We start from the raw sequence: 22,112 nt of genomic DNA on the forward strand, positions 1-22,112 counted from the left end.
ACATGACGGTGAAGAAAGGTTTTGGACTAGAAAAACGGGGGCAAATTAGTAACTTTCTGGTTTCTTTGTCCCGATTCTTACTTCTTATATTGTAATGCTCACCAGGTGGTAAAACATTGCTTGTGCAGTTAGACAAAAGTTTTAAGAGCTTTCCATGGCAGACACTAATACAGGTGTTCTAACATAGCTTGCTGGGTAGCAGGCCCCATCCTGACCGACACCTGTTGCATATTATTCCATTTTTTGCTCGTTTCAACTTGTGCCAAAAGAAACTTGCCAGCTAGCCGAGGAAAATCACAGTAACTGAGTCTTCACAGAAGTTCCTGTCTACAATCACTGAGTAACAGACTGCCAATATGAGGAGATAAATGTGTGTGTACTGGCACCAAAGCTGCTACAGGGAAGACAACAGCATCATGGCCATGTGGCAGGGAATACAAATCAATCACAAACTGCAGGATGGGAGACAGAACCGTAAACTGAAATTGCCCTGTACGAGACAACCTTAAAAGCTCCTACAGTACGTCAATCAGCACAACAGAGAAATTCCTGAAGGCTACATGTGACGGCAGCCCAGAGGGGACTCCACTTCAGATTATATACAGTAAACATAGGTCCCTCAGGGCTCGGAGGCAAGTGAACCCCTGCAAGGGGGTGGGGGCCAGATTTGGTGGCACCAGGAGTCTCGGAGGTCTGTGCAGAACAGCTGGCCGAGGTATTTACAGACATTGTCAACATCTCTTTCACAGGAAATAATTGACTGAATCTCCTTTTTAGTGCCAGTTTCCAAAAATGAAAACATCACCGTGATGAATGACTTCAGACATGTGGCACTCACATCTGTCCCAGTGGAGTACCTAGACAAGCTGCTCTTAAAACACTGTGGTTCCAGATACTGTGTACCCCCTTTAGTTTGCCTTCTGCTCACACAGATCAGTAGACGATGCTGGCACTTCACTGCATTTTGCAACACCTAAACAGTCTTAACACGCATGCACAGCTCCTGTTCCTAAGAGCTCCGGCTTTAATAAAATCCGGCCGATGAAGCTAATTGTGAAGCTGGCAGACCTGAGAATGTGGTGAGGATGGAGAGGAAAGTCTTTGCCGACCTCACAGAGCACAGGAACCCTGCAGGGCTGCAGATCTCAGCCTCAATCTCTTTACATTATACACTAGTGATGCACCGAAATTAAAATTTGTGGCCGAAACCGAAAATAATATTAAACACTTGACTGAATACCGAATAATACCGAACATGGTTCTTCACAGTTTTTCATTTATTTTGCAATTTTTTTCACCATTGCATAAATCAAATAAATTTACTTTAGGGATGCTTTTCAAAGCAAAAAATATTTTACAAAATTACAAGATAGAAATATTTATTGAACGTAAACAACTGAACATTTTTTAATTTTCCAGCATTTTTTAAATATTCCAGCAGACATTCCAGCTTATTATTATTATTATTATTATAAATAATAATAATAATAACTTGGTTTTATATAGAAGAACAGAGGTTCGGAATCTGCCTGACTAAAACGTGTCTTGACTGTTCGCTGTTTGATTGCGTCACCTAAACACGCCGTTATTAATTGTTCAGTTTTTCCCCCACTTATTCCACCGAAAACACCAAAAGTGTTTTTTTGCTATTTTCGGCCAAACAATTTCAGTTACCGAACATTCAGTGCGTCACTAATATACACAACAACCAGGAAGTATAGAACATGAGGACTGAGTCACTATACAGGGATCTGCTAGATAAGACAACCACCTAAAGTCCCTTTCGTGTCTCGACTCAGGGAAATGCAAAATAATTTCTATGTACCTTCACAGCGTTGCACCTGTGAAACTGGCATTCAACTAGCGTAAATCATCTATTCCTACACAATATGATTAAAAGACAAGTGTTTTTCCTGCATTGCTCCACTTTACAGGGGCTCAAGGGATAACAAGGTGCTAAAGGAGAGAGTCTAATTTATTGTTAAGAAAAAAGAAAAAAAATCCTAATTACCGTCCTTAGAACCCTGCATTATCATTACATCCCTAGGTTTCTGACAACACAACAATTGTGCTGCCATGGCAACGCAGTGCAGAAGGGGCGATGTTGGTCCCTCAATTTCATGCTTTGGCCATTTCCCTCACTACATGTGATCAGCGTCTTCAGTGTCATTCTTTTCAGCACGCAGTGACCTCATCTTGAATCCCACTGATGAGCAAAGGTGGACACAGTCAGCATGACTGGCACCACTTCACCCATGGGCTAAACAACAGAGCACAGCTGGGTTCATCTGATTATTATGTAACCCAGCACCACCCCCTCAGGCCTTGTTCACACCACCCCTCTCCTCCTACTCCACCTCCCTCTTGCGCACCATTGGCTATTTGCAGGAATAGGTGCATTGAGAGACAAGAGTGTGTTCTGATGCTGACACAGCTTGCAGGAACGTGTGTGGAGATACGGCTTCAGAACCACAACATCTTTATAATCAAGTAGGTGCAAAGAGATAATACAGCCAAACCAAACCAAAACATTAAGTGACTCAAATTTGAACTCAGTTGTAGATTAATAGCCTGCCTCTTATTAGTTGACTATACTGATATAAATGACGAAAGCAGGTGATTAAATTGTGATGATGTATTCATCACTGATTCCATCAGTGAGTCTGCCTTTGATTCTTGGAAAATTTTGTTACTAAGCAATACTTGCCAAAAGTGGAATTGCACCCGTTGCCTGGCAACATTACCTTACTGGATTTAATATTAGGAAGCAACGAGAAGCACTGTTCCTTTGAGCTACAACCCTCTAGATACTTTTATTTTCCGTGTTGGGTACAGACTATGATGCCTGACTACAATGATGCTATTCAAGTCATCTGAGAGCCTATTATATCTCTTCCCATGACTTCTAACAATTGTCAACCAGATCCAACACACAAGCGTTTAATTTCAATTCATGAAGCAATAGCATGTCTTGATGACTTAATTATCTAGTTATCTCAGTGAGCTGGTTTTTAAATAGACCTTACAAAAATTATGACTTTTTCCAACCACATGTCAATGATTAGACCATAAAATACATAAAATAACGAAGGCAGGCTGTAGTCATTTAAATCTCTCCTCAACTGTAGCAAACTTTCCCAAGTGCCTTCAGAGATGTTAAAAGGTTTCAGTCATTTCATTAGGAACAACCCTGTAAGCTTTACCTCTACAATGTCCTGGTGTCGTTTAAAAGTACCACTGGGGCAGCAAGCTCTCATATAATGTCGAGTTAATGAATCTCATTAGCTTTCACATCTCCATCCACAAATTCACTCATTAAGTTTTACTTGTCACAGTTGATGAGACCCAGCGGAGGTTTCAGATAAGAACTGTCAGGAGGTCACTAAGATGGATAAAAGTGCTATGTGCAAAATGGACTTCAATGACCACCACAGTGGCCGACCAGATAACATGGGGGTATCTGTGCATGGTGGAAGTGAGAAGTCTAAAGGAAGTAGGTAGAATAAATGATGGAGAAGGTATCATCGGACTTTTTAATCTGAAAATGCATAGTAATGGGTGTCACTGGGATTTCAGTAACTTTATTTACATAGAGAAGTATGATCTAACAATTGACCTTAATCTAATTAAGAAAATATTACTCATGAGTTGATTTAAGAATATGCATGTTCTGGATTTACAATATAGCTTGAGACACAAGTTTTTAGTCGGGGGGCATCCAGCTACCTTTTGTTCTTCCGATTTAAAAAATTGGTACTGAGTTATCAACTGGATAGTCTACCACATAGTCGGTGCTGAGCCATAAAATACTTATAGAACCAGTAGTCTGCAATTTTTCCCTCTCCCTGTGTCTCACATTCCATGTGTCAACAACATAGCGTCACCAGACACCAGACACCAATCAATAAAACTAAAAACAATGATGCAACTATTTGGTGATGCTTTGCGAAAAGGGTCAAAGGGTCAGATGAGCAGAAGATGACAAAATTGGATGCCAAAAAATAATCAATTCTTAGCTAATTGCATCATCACAGGTCCGTTTCATGCTGTGGATTGAAACTTATATCACTTCTTACAAAGAATCAGTCAAAATAACAGTTTAAGAGGACCCTGGATAGCTCAATCTTAAAAAAATGTATTAATAACAAAAAAAAAAGCTTAAAAAGTTTCAAAAAAGATAGATACTTTTGTCTCTGTTGCAACATATTTCCCAGTGCTCTCCGTCCACTGGTGGGACTGTGCTCACCTGTGAGCATCAGGACACTATTTCACCGTGAGCGATACAGAGAGCAAAGAAAATTGTAAACGGTGACCAAAAACATGTTTAACAAGTTTTTTTTCTGAGGCTAAGGCCCCAATATCTCAGAAATTGCTCTTCAAAATGTGATAAAGTGCTAATTCGTAAAGTGCTAATATCCTCCATAATACGAGGTATTATGGAGGATGTCTCCTATTCATTGTCGGTTTTGTACTCAAAGCTGCCGGTGGCCAATCAGTGTACATTTCCCCTAATGTGTAGTATCATACAGGACACCATCAGAAAGCTGTCGTTTTTTGATTTGTGACAACCTCTTAGGAGTACAAACGGTACAAATATGTAACCATAGACTTTACATACGTATGTGTTACGCTAGTGAATCTTGTCTGTGGATGTACTTGGTGCTCGCAAAGCTCAATTTTTCTCTGCTCTCTGGTCTTTCTTTTCCTTCAGGGGTCGCTACATCTACCTCCATCTAACCCTGTCTCTCACACCAACTCACTTGTCTTCTTTCACTTCTGGGAGTTTTTACATTTTTCCAGATATCTTAACGGTCTAGGAGTTATGGTTATGACCTAACCATTTGACTTACTAACTTTATCTAACTTTGTTTATGTTTTTAATTTTCTTATGAGCAGCAACGTTTGTTCATCTCACAACTTAAAGGGGACCTATTATTGCTTTAACATATATAAAGTGGTCTCCCCTCAGCCTGCCAACTCAGAGAAGGAGGAAAGCAACCAAATTCTGCAGTGTCTGTACAGCCGCCCGGATGAGCCGTCCAGTGTGGTGTGGATCTACGAGCCGTTCAGATTCTGCTCCCGTCGTTACGTCACGACGGGAGCGATGCGTGAAACCACGCCCACAACTAACTCCGCCGGCTGGAGCTTCCGCCATTTTTTCATAGCGGTGTACCGCGTCATTCAGGCAGCCAATCAGCACAGAGCCTCATTATCATAGCCCCGCCCACTTAGAATCCTGCATAGATAATGAGGTTAGAGACTGGGATGATAAAGACATGGCTCAGAGGCTGAATTTCTAATTTATTTATCAAAAACAATCAAAAGCTCGTTTTTAAGACATCCAAGGCCTGTTTGAAATAGGTATTAGATGCCATAATAGGTCCCCTTTAAATAAATAACATGTTTTTGACTGAAGAAATTATTTTCAATGTTTTCTTGTTACTTGGGACATGCCTTAAACTATAAAACATAATGGATGAAATGGTTTAAGTTACAGTTCAAATTATTATCCAATTAGATGCTCGTTTCAATAACCAACTGATTTATCTACTATAAAAGCAGTTGTTAGTTGCAGCCCTAAGGGGAATTCAAAGAGTTTGTGAAACTACATCCTCGTCCATCCCTGAATCAAATCATGGTGCTGAGCACATATGTGCTGTTACCTACGACTAAAAGAGAAGCAGAGTAACACTAAAGGAGCCCCCCATCATACTGTGAAAGACTGAGTGCCCATTATACCTTCAGAACACGACTTACATGTAATCTTTAGAAGTTGAAAGCTTTCTCAGTTTGTTTGGTGCGTTGCATGTGTGTATAAAGCATTGTACCTTTGTGTGAGCGAAAACTGTCTGAAGGATCTGACACGAGCCCCTTGTGTTTCAGTGACTCAGCATATGTATCAGTCCACTTCATGGATCTTGAAAACCTCTTTCTGTGATTTAACAATCCAGAGACGAAGTACTCTCATATTCGCACTATTATATAATATTGATCTCAGCTATGCCAAAATTACACTAAAGGAAATTTGATTCTCACTGCCGGAGACATTTTTCTGCAGGTGATGAAGCAGAGTACCGGTAATATGAAAAAATGCTAATACTCAGACATATTGTCACTGCAAGAGGAAAAGCAATCATTTTGATCAGAATGGCAGTATGAATGATTGACAAAGAGCTAAGAAATTCAAAGCCCTAAAAGATAAAGAGATAAAACACCATTTGAATGGCAATGAGCTACATGGAAGAAGACCTTGGTGGACTCAACTATTTAAAAAAATAAATAAAAAAGCCAGACTTAGATTTGGCTAAATGTGTCCTGCCACAAATGTGTCAAAGAAAACACATTGTTAAAAACATGGAAAAAGGCTTGGTGATGTTTTGTCTGTGCTTTAATGCATCCGACACAGTAGACCATTCATCTGTGGAAGGCTGGACTCGACATTCGCATCACTGAACAACCAGCAAGAACCAGGAAGCTCAGCCTCCGCCACAGGCAACGAGTCCTCCAAAAACTTAATGAACCAAAACACCCAGCTTAAAAATTAACCAAAACTGTCAAACATAAAACCTTGGACTATTCTTGAACTGTGTGTGGTGAAGGAGGGAAATACCTAAAACCTGCAGGACGCTGGCCCTCGCGGACCGACTTTGGACCCCCCTGCTCTAGAAAGCATTTTGCCCAGGAAGAGTGGACCAAAGGACCTGCTGAAAGTTTTAAAATGTCATTGAGAGATACAGAAATTGAATGTTTTCAGTGACTGCTGCTATAAGTTAGAACAAATAGAACAAAATATTAAAAAAAAGGTATAATATTTTCCATATTTTAACTTTGTTTCTCTCTTTTTTTTCTCTCCCGCAGAATCAGATTACATTTTTCTACATTACAGCAGTAGCAGCCTAATGCCTTTATTTTTTTTAACGTTATACTCACATTCATCTGTGCTATATTGCTTTGTCGTACTACTAAACAGATAGCAGTCGGTGATGCATCCGCCACGTTTACCACAGGTTTACCACACGTTTGCCACAGTTAAGTCTGGATTTAGGGTCTGCTTCTCTTTGCACGAAGCATTGCGAGTACCCGTCTCATTCATGAAGTAATTACATTTATTTTAAAAGGCTGGGACATTCATTCTGGAGAAAAAAAAAGTAATCAAAATAATCTGGGAAACAATGTCTACACAATGCTGAGTATATTTAAGTAATAATTAAGGTTTCAACTGAATTGCAAATGGTGCATCTCCATTTAAAAAAAAACAAACTAGGAATTATTTTTGTCATCAACAATTAAATGAAAAAATGGCAATGGTAACTCTTTAGAGGCTAAGGTGATGTCCTCAAATTACTTGCTGATCTCCATTAAGAGCCTAAAAGGGATATAAAACTTACTTCAATGTGTCCAATGTTGCATTGTTTCTCAGTCATTCCTGTTTCAGTGTACAAAGTCTAACTTTACATTTCACTCTATAAACATGGCTTGACATAGTACAATAAGTGTGACATTTTGTCATCAGTCTAGTTACGTGGATCGGACTAATCATTAAACCTTGATTATTACATTTCTAAAGAATTCATGCTTGAGTCCAAGTGACCTTTTAAGCTAAAATGAAAGATAAACTAACCAAGATAATGCCTCCAGCCAAAACATTTGTCTGACCCAGGACCAAACACATGCTGCATATTTGCCTCAAAGTTCACAACAGTGGATAATAAAGAGGGAAATGAGTCCTCAACTATCAAAATACATGCAAATTAATTTTCTTTCAGTTAATAAGATGATTAATCAAAAGAAATAAGATCTCTCCTTGATTGCTGGTTGTTTTCTTCGGTTGTAAATTATGAATATCTCCTCACATAGAGACTATGGATAATGGCTGCGATTTACCGACAATCTATTTTTGTCTGAGATTCATGTAAAGCAACTGGTTGTTGGAACAGCACAAGCATGTGCGCTCACACCTTAATGAAAGGTGAATTGCTATTAAGACACTTATTAAACAGCATGTGTTGTAATAAGCACTGAAAACACTGAACAAATTGAGCAAAAGGAGCTCAGTGGATGATTACCACGGTGGCTGCATTGTATTAATCACTCGATTTGACATAACCACCAGGAATCTATTTGTGTGTTGAGAGCCCTTCTTTTAAATTCATGTGCCCCAGAACACTGCAGTGTTTCCTAGAGTATGCAATTACGAGTGCTGATGAGTGCCGTAGAAAACAACACACAAATGAAAATAAGTTCAACTTAAATCAACTCAGCCGCACTTTTTCCTGCATTAACATGCAGAATGGCTTGGTTTTAATGCTTTTAGGTCCAAAGACTCATTCTAACCTTTCTGGGAGGTAACAAAAATTAAATGTTGCAGGAACAAAACCCAGTGCAGCAGCATGTCCCAGTCTGTGTAACCCAACAGATCTGGTCCTGCTTGTCCAAATAATGATTAACCGGTTCAGCCCTTGAGTAAATATTTTAAGAACCTTTGTAAACTAGAAAACAAATACACACCTTTGCGATGGGGACATAAGCACTCATGTAGAGCATATAAACAGGAGGGCTGATGGGAAGTGGGGCATGCAGATTCATTGTTTTTCAGGCATGTCGAGCTTAAAGATAGTTGAAAACGATGAGGTCATCTCTATTATGTACACACATTCCTCACAAATTCCTCTGCTCCCTACTGTGGATCTATGGCTCAGCTAAATCTATGATAGGATCAACCCAGTGAAATAATAAATATATTTACTGACCTCTTAATTTACAAAGATATCAAGTTTGGAATTCCAATCTAACGTTTAAGGTCAAAACACATCTCTCCTTGGATGAGCAAAACGAGCACAAAGGTTGCATGATCCAATTTCAATAAGAGGATAAGAGTTGAGATGTACTTTTGCATTTTGATTTCATTTTTCCATCCTTCTCCTCCTTACACTGACCATCGTAACATGATTGTCTTTTGGCTGGACAAAATAAGCGATTAAAAAGGCAGCGATTGATCGGCTTATAATCAGGACTGGCGCACAGCAATTAGATTTTTGTCTCTTTGTAAAACAAATCATGCACACAGCAGTAAGAAATCGAATTACTCACTGCTTTGACAAATCAAATGACTTTTTTTTTAGAGCATTGAGGGGGCCAGTGAATGCACTATGAATAGTAAACTTAAGAATCCATTTCGTTATACTGACTTTACATCCAAGAGCACAGAACCATATATCGACTGTTACCGTCTCCCAAGTAAGCATGTCTTTGACGTTAAAGATTACTCTAAATGGTCAGAACACCCAGAGATAGTGTTGTGTACAAGCTGTAACATGAATGTAAGCTGTGGAGGAACAATAAAATACTTAATACAACTGATTTAATAAAATTAAGGCCACACTCATGCAAGCCAAATGGTACCATGCCATGCCCGGATCCGACTGACCCTCCCTCTCAAGTGACCTTTAAAGGAGCATGAGGCTCCTTTTAAGAAATGAGACTCTCTAGCGCCACCCTTTGCCACGACGGCCGTCAGGGGTACTGCAGCCAACAGTGAAGCCGGCACGGGAGAACGTGGAGAACGCGCATGCAGCGTCATGTGACATCTCATCCGCAGGACAGCGCGGGAAATTCCGGCCCGGAATTGCAGCACATTTTGCAGCACACAGCCTGTTCAAGGCAACGGAGAGATACGGTAGAGGGGTCATTCTTTTTGGTTTGGAACGCTTCATCTGACATTATTACTAGAAAACTTAAAACGTATACTAATTTTTTTCATAAATCCTGCCTCAATCCTGCCTCATGCTCCTTTAAGTCCCAGCAGGTGAACGGGGAGCTCCCTGTGCTGCTAACACCGTGTCCTAACTACATGCGAGCGTCCGACTATCGCGTCGCACTGCGTGATATCGGACGCTCTCTGTCCACACCGAAAGCGTTATGGGCCCCCACGTTATTTTGATTGACAGCTGAAACTCGCTTTTTACTCACCGCACTACCCGCCCGTGCGCTCCTAAAGTGGCCTATCATCTGCATAGCTGTGGTGAGAAACATTGTTGTCATGTATGATCTGAACTAGGGAGAAGCATGTAGAGGTTGAATAACAGTAGTCTAAGAATTTACCCTCCACAGGTCATGGGAATAAGCTCAGATTTATTCTCACCCATGGAAACAACAAAGCCCCTGCATTGGACATATGGTTTGATGTGATCAATAGTCATGGATATCGGCTTAATATGCATTTTAAGCCTAAATGCTCAGTTTTCAATATCCTAATCCACCTGTGTTTGTTTAAAAAAAAAAAGTACAGTCCTGCATACATTCAAGGTTTGTGGGGAAAAAAATATTTGTGGATTAATCAGATGGACTCTTTCAGACGTCTTTAAAAGCAGAAAAATATTAAGAAACTATTATCTAGTACACAAAGGGGAAATGTAATGCAGACTGAAATGTAATGTCAACAAAATGAGTATCATATTCAATTTCTAGCAACAGGAAAGAATTCAGCACCATCAGTGTTCTTGGCTCTTTATGTGGATCTGCAAAGCAGGAAGGCTGTTAAGGGTTCAGCCAAAAGCTGCCGAGGCTTTCAGTAAATCAAGATGGATTTATGCATTTACTATCTTTGGCATGATGTAGGATTCACAATACCAGGGAAGATGTCTTTCATTATAAGGCTCTTCCCTTCATGGCACAAACTCTTAATCACAGATAAAGATGTTCTTAATGTGCACCTAACTTGTGATTTCTTAAAAAAAAAAAAAAATTGGCTGGCTCAACACCTTTGATATCCTACAATCGTAAAAAAAAGCTTTAAAGCAAAATACTATATACATATTACTAAACGAACATTTAAACTACAAAGCATCCTCAAACTGAAGATGGCTAAAACACTACAACCACAACAATCACCTTTGAGCAAATATCCACAGCTTAAGTCACACAAGAAGCCACATCTGTCCCTTTGCTGCTGCCTAATAAAAGGTCATGTAAAAGTCAAGCCATCCCCAAGTACTACGGCAATGTTCAGCACAGGCTGCAATCAATTCTTTTCACCACATCATTATTTTCTCAAACCTGGACATCAATACTGTTTGTTTTTTTTAATCTAAGCTCGAACATTAAATATCACTGAAATACTTCTAAGATTCCAACAATAATATCTATTAATTACTGTAATAAGCATATTTCTCTAATTAACCAAATAGACCTGCAACATAATCAAAGGTATAAAACTCAATGAAGTTGGTTTTTAGTATCACGTAAATGTCAGACAATCTCAGATTTTTCAAGATCAGTGTTTATATTTTTATCCCTGATTTTTTCCCGTGCTCCTACCTAAGTCAGTCCTGGGCATTGCCATCCTCTGCCAACCCCGGGAGGGCCCTGCACTGAGCTCAGGTCTCCTCCTTAACCTGAGGAGTGAGCAGCTTCTTTTCACCAGACAGGGTGGGGTTTCTCTGGCCGGACGTAGCGCGTGGAAGGATCACGCTATTCCGGCCGGATCCTCCCCACCCCATCTGAGACCCCGGTTGGCCAGAGGGGGCAGTAGAGCCCAGGACTGTTCGCATGTTTTTGTGAGGATAGCTCACATTAGCTCCCCAAGGGAACACGGGGAGAACATACAAACTCCACACAGAAAGGCCCTTTCACCAACCCCACCCAGGGTGTGGGTGCTGAAGTCATGGGGGAACTAACACGCACTTCAGCGCCCACAGCGTCCCCGGCGGGAATTGAACCCAGGACCTTCTTGCTACCAGCTGCGCCACCGTGCCCCAGAAAAACCTCTTTAAACAACTTTTTTTTGTTTAAATTATGATTAAAATTTGATCAATTGCACAGACCTAAACTGGGGTAGGTAAATCAAACAAAAAATGTCCATGATAGGAAATGACAATATTACGGTTGGTTGTTATGGCTCCCCCTCTTGTTATTTCAGACTTTATTATGGTATGAAAGAGTGCGCCTGTCAACTAAGAAGACGTTAGTTATGTCAACAGCTTTTCAATGTGGCCCACGACACATTCTTAACCATCTCAGTTAGGAATGCAGTCACATGTGGCCCAGCCCACTTCTGAATGTGGTCAGAGTGATGAGCTCTAGATTTGTCCTCTAATGCATTTACACCTGCAATTAAAGCTGTCCACTTGTGATCAGTTCACTCCGGTTGGATTTTAATACCAGGAGTAAGCAGCTTTACAGATGGCTTGATGCTTGGATGCTGAGTTGTTGCTAGGGAGCAATAATGTTTAGGCTGCACTTAAAGCCCATACAATTTCCCTTAAAATTAAAGAGAAGGAAGTTTGCTTTTCCAGAAAACTAGCCTGCAATGCACTGAGAAATCTGCTGTCAGAGACCACAGATGTTCTCAAAGGAATCAATGGTCTTTCAGATGCATCACAAATGAACAGATGCAAATGGTAACAAAATATTCAGCTCAACTTCTTAAGTTGAAGGGTTAATAAAGGGTCAGAAAGGGTTAAACAAAGAAACCTTAAAATAGAAAAAATCTCAGCTCACAGCAATTGAGTTCTCTCGTTTTTACTAATGTATGAAGCACTGAGGCACATCCCAAGGTAAAATATGTGCTCAAGTACTGAAACATATCCCCTCCATGCTGCATTACCACAAACCTCAACTAGCCACAAGATAATGTGTTTGGTTTGTTGAGCCTCAGTTGACCATTATAGCTTGAGACGAGAACTCAAACTGACAGTGAAGTCACTGAGACTGCCAATGAGAACACACTTAATGAAATCGATTTCAAGGCTGGGAAACAGTTTAAAAGCTCGTTGCCTTTGAAACTAGATTTTTCTGTCTGAACCACTTCTTCATCCATGACATTTGACAGAATATGACAAAAATCAATGAAAGTTCCACAATCAAGCTGGATATTGTGCTGATTCCAATTTTTTTTTCTATCATACACTGCACACACTACAGATACTAGCTTTCTCTAACTCCAAGAAAAACCTTGATCAAAGCTTCTCTGCAAACTCAAGTATGGAAGCAGATCTAACAGGGGGTCCAGACTGCAGTTTTTCCATATCATTTCAAGTACATTTTCAAACAAGGTGCCTCAGTGCAAAATGGAAATATGACCCCTGTTTTGTAACCATCTCCACAAGGGAGCAGTGACTAACAGTTTGTGTGTGTGTTTGTGGGTTTTTGTGTGTGACTGTACAAAAAAAGGGTGACATGTTCTCATCATAACACACAGCTACGAACAATGGTGTGTGGGACGCCATCCACCTGTGTCCACCACAGAATATATAATATATATAAAAATGGACAAAGCAGTTGGTCTCGTGATGTGTTGGTTTCTGAAGACCGGTTTTGAAGCCTGTTTTTCTCAGTTAACCAAGGGGAACACGCCAACCGCATGTCAATCGAAGTTAGATTTGCTCCCGGCTCCTTCAGCCAGACTCCGCCAAAATATCAGCAGAGCTGCCAGCAGACGTTGCCAACACAATGTACCGTTTAATATGTCGACTCGATGGTGAAATCAAAAATGATCCCCACATTTAGGCGACGGTGGGTTCGTGAAAGCAGCTGGTTGCTCATGTCGTTTACGGATGAGGTAGTGATAACAGCTAGCCATTGGCTGAGCTGATGGCCAATTAATCACATTAAAATGAAATGTATTGCTTCATATAAACTCTCTGGGCGTGGTACAAAAACATTCACCCCCCTCATAGTTGTCATGGATGTTAAATTGAACGATAGAGACTCAAAACCAAGCAGTACATATTAGGCCTGCGATGACTGACGTAAATTTTCCCATGTCGGTAAACTTTTTGTCTGTTTTGACTGCGTGTGCTGATAAGTTAGTTTAATTCCCCTTTTCATTTTCATTTCCCTTTAATACGTCTGTAATCACGTGACTCCACCCATCCAGTCTGAACAAGTAGGAAACCCAACAAAATTGCTGATGGGTCAAATGAAGTTCATGAACTTCACACACTCTCACGCCACACATGGCATTTCTCATGCTGAGAAGTTAACTTCAGTGCAGAGTAACTCCAACAGTCCATCTTACAAACGAGTCACGGCGCGCTACTGTGCGCTGAGCTCTCAACTCAGAGCAGCTGTCTGGAGTTACCGACCAATCAGCCAATCTGAAAATAGACATTTTTTGTTGCCGGCTAAGGGTTAGCGTATGTTATCGAGGTAAAACAGTCTAATTTATCGTGATATTGATTTGAGGTCATATCGCCCAGCCCTAGTACATATGTTTATTTCTGCTCTAAAATTGGACCTTTTGGTGGCCAGTCGAGGAACTCCAAAAAAAAACTTAGTTCTGCATGAGCGTCAATGCAGAAGTAAGATGGTTGGGGCTGGGTGTCCCCTCAGTAAACACAGTTTCAACTAGTTCCTTTTCCCAACATATTTAGACTTCCTATAGGACCTCGACCCCAAATTTCAATGACAATAAGAAGTAGAATCGGCACATGATCTTGAAAACTTGCTCCCTTTGGCATTATATGCTCACACATTTTATAAAGTTAAAATATTCCAAAGAAAAAATAATTTCCAAGGTTTAATGTACCATTCTGAATATGTATGAAAACTTTGCCACAAAATTAACTAAAAGCAGCTTGCTGAAAATATATACAGGAACAGATCCGCTAATGAACTACACCACACTTGCCAGCAGTGTTTTTTAAATCAATTATAATTATTTATGCATTCATTTATTTTACTTTTTTCCTTTCTCATTTCTGTTAACAACTTGGACTTCAAGACAGACTAATTTCAGTCTGTTCATTACAAATTACAATGAATTAAAAGTGTGCCCCTGATTTATTTGCCGACACTCATAAAAATGTTTCATTTAAGTGCTCCAATACCACTAATGGAAAAATCCAGTACTTTAGCTCTATTAAGTGGAAGGAAACAATGTAGAAATGTGACATGTTTTGGTTTCACTCAGCTGTTTTCTAACAAGTGTTTAAAAGCAAATCACAATTAATAAGAGTCATTTTAATTACATAAGTAATTACAGGCCTAATTTGTACATCAGCTAAGGAACTGAAAAACAGAAGGGGTTATAAAACAGTAAAGACCCAGATCAATAGAGAATAATAATGCAATCTGTTAGAGAATTTTATACAAGTATCCTGAAACAACATTAGCATAGAGCACGCCATCTGACATATAATCCTCCTCTCTCCCTGTAACATCTTTCTCAACAGTCTCCCCTGGTTTCTCTGCAGGGCTGTCCCTCTAACTCGGGTCACCAGCTTCACCGTGGCACGTTCAGGGAATAGCACTTTTATTACTAATACCAGCCTGGGCAGCTAACAGCAGCAACATCCTTTAGTCATTCAGCAAGACAGAAATTTGAGGCACTCTTTTCCTGGAAACAGATGGCTTGGCAGTTGGTAGGAATTTCAGTAACACTCACACACTGGTAGCAGATATGAGTTACAGTTGCTGAGATCAGTTGCGTTCTTGAAATGTCAGAGAGAGGAAGGGTTGAGGACATCCTGAGAAAACAATGTCACCCACATACAATTGTTTTCATGCAGGATCATCAAAACACACAGCGACTTAATTTCTAACACTGATAGATAACAAGTTGAAGTCCATCAACTTTTGCAACTGGTTTAAAACACGTCATAACAAACCCAGAGAATCACACTTGACTTGAGTAGAAAATATCAGTTCAGGGATTCAGAGATACTTAAAGTTATGAAAACCCTCTAAGTATTCATCACTTCGTCAGAAATGGTTAAATGTATCAGTGACCGCTCCATAAAAAGCTGGAGTGGGTCTTAACCTTTTGTCCATGCACAAAATTTCAAAATAAACGAAGTTCTGCCTGCAGCATGATTGCAGTCTGTTGGTGTAACGATTTTCCAGATACACAGTTCAGTTCATAACAGTGGTCCATCTAAAAAGGTCAATATAACAGTTTGGAGAGACAACGGGAACAGAAGATAACCAATAAATCTGAATTAAAATTAGAGAGCAGCTCTTGGCAGAGCAGCATTTATCTTCAGCCAGCTGCAATAATAATGCCATATTGTACCTTCACAAATGGAGATCTACTGACTGATCTGCCGATGATCGAAATCCGCCAATCTAATTCTGACGAGGGATCAGCTGGCATATGCAAACAGAAATATGAGTTTCCTGCACAGTCAGTAAAAATATTATGTGCACGGCTGTGAGAAATCAGCTGCATCAGTGCAGAGTCCTGTGAAATTCATTTTTTCGTGAGTAATAACTAAATGGTAACTGATGGTAAACAAAAACAAAATACTGAGAACAGGATGTTACTCTTTATAATTTTTCATGGTTTTTTTTTACACACTTTAAACTTTTCTTTATTAAAAAAAAGAAAAGGGTTTAATCAGTTGATGGTGTACGAATGCCTGTACTGTTTCACCCCTATTGTTACAGAAAATGATTACCAAGTCCCAGGTGTCTCATGATTTTCCTTCTGATGCCTCTATTTTTTCCACTGGTGTTTTCCACAGAATCAAATTATGTTTATGATAATCACTATTATTTATGTTACATCAGTAAAAGGAAAATGGCTTAACTTTCATCTCTCGCCCACATTTACATCTTAGCAAGCCCTCAGGTGTGCGTAAACATTGAGGAACAGCATGACGGCCTCGTTCAAAGACATGATGGGTTGTTTAAACAGCTGCTATATTAAGAAGGTTCTGAAAGAGAGACAATTTATATTCATCCCAATGCATTTTGTGATGGTGTAACAAAATGAGTGTTCCTCCAATGCATATCTTATCGATCTGGTTTGTTGCACATTTGGAGAGGAGGCGCCAATATAACACGTGCGCACAGGCACATTTGGGAAAGAGCAGAATTAAGTAAAGCTTTGCATGCAGCATCACAGCAAAATATAAAATAAGAAAGCGATTTGCCAAATATATGTGGGTTGTTGATAAATCTAAGACTCAAAATCAAAAATCTGAGAACTAAAACCAGGAATCCGTAACAAAGAAATCAAAATCTCCAACCGAGAGTGCAATCATCTTGGTTGTACTTTTGAGAGAACTACACAAGCAAGAAATCACATTGGAGGGTACAGCGTGGATAAGTGCTGGTCAGACTGCTGTGAGTCCAGTTGGACACAGGTGCTGCCATGCTACTGCTAGAATTTAAAGAAAAATATATTTTTTTTAAAGTGTTCCTTCCCACCCAACACAACAGTCCCTTTATACAAGAAAGCTCCGTCTAAAAAGACACCATCATGCGATCATATTGTCATAAGTGCATGCAGCTTCCTCAATGCTGAATCCTGCAAAGAGCTGGAAAAATCTAACTAATTCTGATGAGCAGAGAAGTTTACTAGATGCAGAAGTTCTCCTTAAAGAGTTGAGTCTTTAGCTTGTTCTTAAAAGTAGGTACAGACCCTGCAGATCGGACAGAGTTTAGCAGATCATTCCACCATCGGGGAACAATGGAGGAGAAGAGTTTAGTTACTGATTTCACGCCATGTTGTGGTGGAAGCACCAGGCGTCTTACCCTGGCTGAGCGAAGTTGTCGTGAGGAGTGTAGCTCTGGAGGAAGGAGTGAAGGTAGGCAGGAGCCGTATGGGTAATTGTTTGGTAAGCCAAAGGCAGAGCTTTGAACTTGATGCTGCAACTGGAACCTAGTGCAGGGTGGTTAGCAGCGGAGTGACATGAGCTCTCTTGGGTTGGTAGAAGACGTGCTGCTGCATTCTGGATCATCTGCAGAGGTTTAACTGAGCAGCAGGAAGGCCGACCAACAAGGAATTACAGTAGTCAATACATGACATGACCAGAACCTGAACCAAGAGCTGTGTCGTATGTTCTATCAGGTAGGGTGTGATTTTCCTGATGTTGTAAAGAGCAAATCGGCAAGACCGGGAAACATGGTCCTTAAAGGTCAGCTGGCTGTCTAATATGGCACCAAGATTCCTAGCAGAAGACGTTGCAGAAGTTTCTGCACAAGTGGGGTGGAATCCAGCTGCACACTTATCTGAGGAGGTGAGGAATGAATGGCTGGACAGACCATAAGCTCAGTCTTGGACAGATTTTGCTGAAGGTGACGGCCATTCATCCATGCAGAGATATCAGAAAGACAGGCCGATATTCACATTGAGACGGCCGTGTCACCAGGTGGGAAGGAAAGGAAGATCTGGGTGTCATCGGCATAGCACTGGTAGGAGAACCCATGAGAGCTGATGATTTCACCTAGTGAAGTGGTGTACAGTGAAAAGACAAGAGGGCCAAGCACCAATCCCTGTGACACCCCTGTTACCAGCTCATGCGATCTGGACCCTCGTCCTTGCCATGACACTCTGAAGGATCTTCCTGCGAGGTAAGATATGAACCACAAGAGGACAGGTCCTGAAATGCCAAGCTTTGAGTGTGGATAGGAGGATGTGGTGGTTGTATTTGTCTTGTTACTTGTGACTTATCACTTTTTATTGAGAGTTAAGCCTAAATATTTCCAGCTGATGCAGTTCAAACTTACATTTGATGTTTGTGAACTGAAATTTGGTATTTGGAAGGGAAAATTATGTGTCTATGTATTTGCATATGAAGCAGCACAGACATCCAATCACTCAAGACACATTTGGGTACACATTTTACTGCCAGGTGTGAACACATGCTAATCACTGGCCACTTGTGATCAGATTTCTAAGGACACATTTAAGTCTGAATTTTAAAGCTTTAAATTTAAGCTTTAAATCCTTTAGCACTGTCACAGACAAAAAAAATATACAATAAGATAACATTTTTCCCTCCTTTTATACAACATATTTATTATTATTATTATTATTATTATTATTATTATTATTATTATTATTATTATTATTATTATTTGGGTTTGGTATCCAAATGCATTCAGATGTGAGCCATCCAGCTTCACTTGCACATAATTTAGCGTTGTTTTTGTTATATATGTAGGTTGCTCTTGTACTCTCAGGGCTCTCCATCTGTACAATATGTTCCCTCTGTTTACTTCTGCATGGATTAGTCTGCCCGGTCATTGTTTCATGACGTTCTTGCAGACGTTTTGCTCATCTGTTACAACTGAAATGTAAGGCCATTTTCATAATCCACTGCCTCCATGTGCTTTAAGACTTAATTAAGAAATTATTTCCCCAGACCGACAAGAAAATGGAGAAAGAGAAAGGGGCCCAACACAAGGACAGTTTGGCTTTTAAGAGCCCAGATCCAAGGTGACATGGTAAAATGCCAAAGTAACTCACTGTGCATCCCCTTGTGACCCATCTCTCCTTTTGTGAGTGCTATGAAAGGCTTTGAGAATGTATCAACAGGGCTTCAGCTTCATCCTCTGCAAAACAGCATGGATCAAAGAGATGCAATTTCACAAATCAGAGAAAACACCGCAAGGGCTGTTTGTTGAGTGAAAACAAAATGCTGGCTTGCACTACGAATGTGTGAAGAGCACACAGACCAAGTCTTGTCTTTCTAGCAAAGCTTCACAAAAGTCTTTTTGAGATACTCCTTCTCTGTTTACCATTTAAAATTTGCATATTTCATCACCGGATTATCTAATCTAACCAAAATGGCTGTATGAAATATGCAAGAATTACTTTTGAGGTTCATGAAGCACCTTGGAAACAGGCTGTTAACCAAGGGGCTGCCCAGCAGGAAACCCTGTTTGAAAGAAACAGGTGGCCCAGCTCTTTAACTACAAAGTCTAAACTGCTTTGGTAGTACTTGCTGTAATGATATATAGGCTAGAAAAGGCTAAAGTGTGCACGTAAAACCACCTGTCCGCCTCTTTCTCTTCTCCAGCTGCCTCATGTCTTCATCCTGCCCCATCTGCATCGACAAATACTGTAAGGGCCAATCCCAATACACCCCCTACTTTCTACCACTAGCCCTAACTCACTACCAGTACCCCTAAAAATCAAGCCACAAATTTTAGGGCCCTTGTAATCTTCCCAGGGCCCAGTCGCAATACACCCACTACCCCTACTTTTCAGCACTACCCCTAAATGTTGCTTGCTACGTCACTGCAGGGTTTACGTTCGGGTACGTAAGCGACTGCGTATTTACGTTTGCACATACGTCACACCATATCAAGAAGCTGAGAGCCAAAAGCTGTTTTAATTTCTGCTGTAGCGCTGTTAACATGCCACTTTATTAAGTTTTAATATTTTTTCAGGCGTAAAAGTAACCGTTAAGATCCCCAACCTGGGCTCAGTTTATCCAAATAACGCCTGTTAAAAAATTTGATCCGATGTTTTCGGTGATGATAAGAGCCGCCGGTCCGGGGAGCAGCAGCAGCTCACGTACAGACGTGATCACCGGGTCAACCTGCGCCGTCGTCCCGGGGAGAAACCTGCAGCTCTGTGGAGAATTACCTCTGGCTGAAATAAATCATTTAGGAAGATAGCAAGCTTGTTTCCCCATCAACTATCACTGCAAGTAGCAGCAGGTAGGTATCAACAATACTGGGGTATTACTCAACAATGGGGAAAAACACTCCACCTCATCTCTGCTGTGTGTGTATATCCGTGTGTAGTGTGTAAAACTGAGTGTAGACCATAATGATCTGACAGCTTATTGTGCTACCATATGTTTCATAAATGTTTCCTGGGAGTAACGCTCATCCATCCAATATGAGCAATGGGCTGACAGGAAGTTGCATCGTCTGGGTGCCGTAGTTTTAAAATGCTACTTTGACAAAGCAAAGAACAGCAATACATCATTCTGTCCTGCAGTGGCATGTATTCATGATTAAGAAGTAATTTTTGGTCTTTTATTTATCAAGAAACTGCCCATCCCAACGCTTTAAAGAAAGGAAACCCCCCCTATTCCATTTTATAGCTGAAAAAGAAAAAGAGATAAAGTGAGCAAAAAGCTAAGAAAAACAAAGAATTAAAAGTAAAAGGCAAAGTCTATACTATAATTACAGAACAAATTAGCATACTCGTGGGTGCGCGGTTGAAAGAAGAACTGATGAGAGTATGAGAGTGTCTTGGCATGACTTCCCCAACAGGAAGAAAGAAAGACTTAAGAAACAGACATTGCCGGTGATAGAAGAAAAGAGGTGAGGGTCGTGGGTGGAGAGTGAAGTAACAGCAACAGAACTAAAACAGCAGTGTGTGGGAGGTCTTAAACAGGTAAGACTCCATTATCAGCTTCTGTCAGTGATGCATTGCATGTGCATAATGCAAGAGCTCGCTGGACAGTTAGAAGATTGAAATGTCCTCCTTTTCCCTGACTTTGCATTTCCCCGGTTCTCTGTATGCCATGCCAACACACCTTGTCTGCAACAGACAAGGCCACACTTTAGATCTCTTTAAAAGGCTGCACACATATCACAGAGAATCTAAACCTCAGGATTTTTCTTACAAGAAGTCACCAAGGGCCAGGGATGTTATGCATTCAGAGCTCAAGAAGAAACCCCTTCTGTGCTAATGATGAATGTGCATCAATGATGCAGTGCTTTAGAAGAACATCACCAGCCGATTCAGATGCTAAACATGCAAAGGTCCTTCAATAAGGATATTTCTCATCATTTTCTCCGACCTCCTCCTTTTTCAGCAGCTACATGTGTGACGGAGCATGTGCGCCTCCACCTACACACTCACTTTCAATAGCCTACTTAATATTGTAAATGCGACACAGCCTCCAGATCTGCTCAGCCTTGGCATTCACAGGCTTCGACGAGGGAGGGCTGACAGCATGAAAATGTTCAACAACTAATACAGGAGAGTTTGTTTGTTTGAGGTAGCATCTGCAGCCAATGCAAAGAGCACAAAGCAGTTCAAATGCAGCCACAGAAGAAAGATCTCTCTTATCTGCCGTTTCATTTCGAGCTGAAGAATGAGACCCGTCCCGATCACCCAATGAATAGAGACGTTCTCCCTTTGACACATCCATTTAGGGCTTCGTCAAAGGGGGAAGCAGAGAGTTCCTGCCGGTTGGCCCCCCCGCAGGGCTGGAGATGGTTGCCTGAGGGAGGACTCCACAGGTGGAGATGGCAGTAATAACAGAACACAGAGCATCTGTAGGGGGGCCAATCACAATGACACCCCTTGGTGTCATTAGAGCAAACAGAAATCTTTGATGACAGGGTGAATGAACTGGAAGAAAAAGTCTCAGAAACAAACTTTAATGAGTGCAAAAAAAAAAAAACTCCAAATTGTC

General features: G+C 40.6%; 1 protein-coding gene across 3 annotated transcripts in view; it reads right to left on the bottom strand.

The window, feature by feature from the left end:
• sipa1l1 (signal-induced proliferation-associated 1 like 1) overlaps positions 1–22,112 on the bottom strand; it is a 112,374-nt gene that overhangs the window by 89,213 nt on the left and 1,049 nt on the right. Inside the window, exon 2 of one of the 3 annotated variants that reach the window (XM_061746424.1) lies at positions 19,196–19,281. The exons of the other annotated variants lie outside the window; for them this stretch is intronic. The gene's annotated coding sequence lies outside the window, so the exon portion shown is untranslated. The remainder of the gene's footprint in view (positions 1–19,195; positions 19,282–22,112) is intronic. 3 annotated transcript variants of the gene reach the window in all.

This window comes from Cololabis saira, chromosome 18 (genome assembly GCF_033807715.1).
Source record: "Cololabis saira isolate AMF1-May2022 chromosome 18, fColSai1.1, whole genome shotgun sequence".
Lineage (NCBI taxonomy): Eukaryota > Metazoa > Chordata > Actinopteri > Beloniformes > Belonidae > Cololabis > Cololabis saira.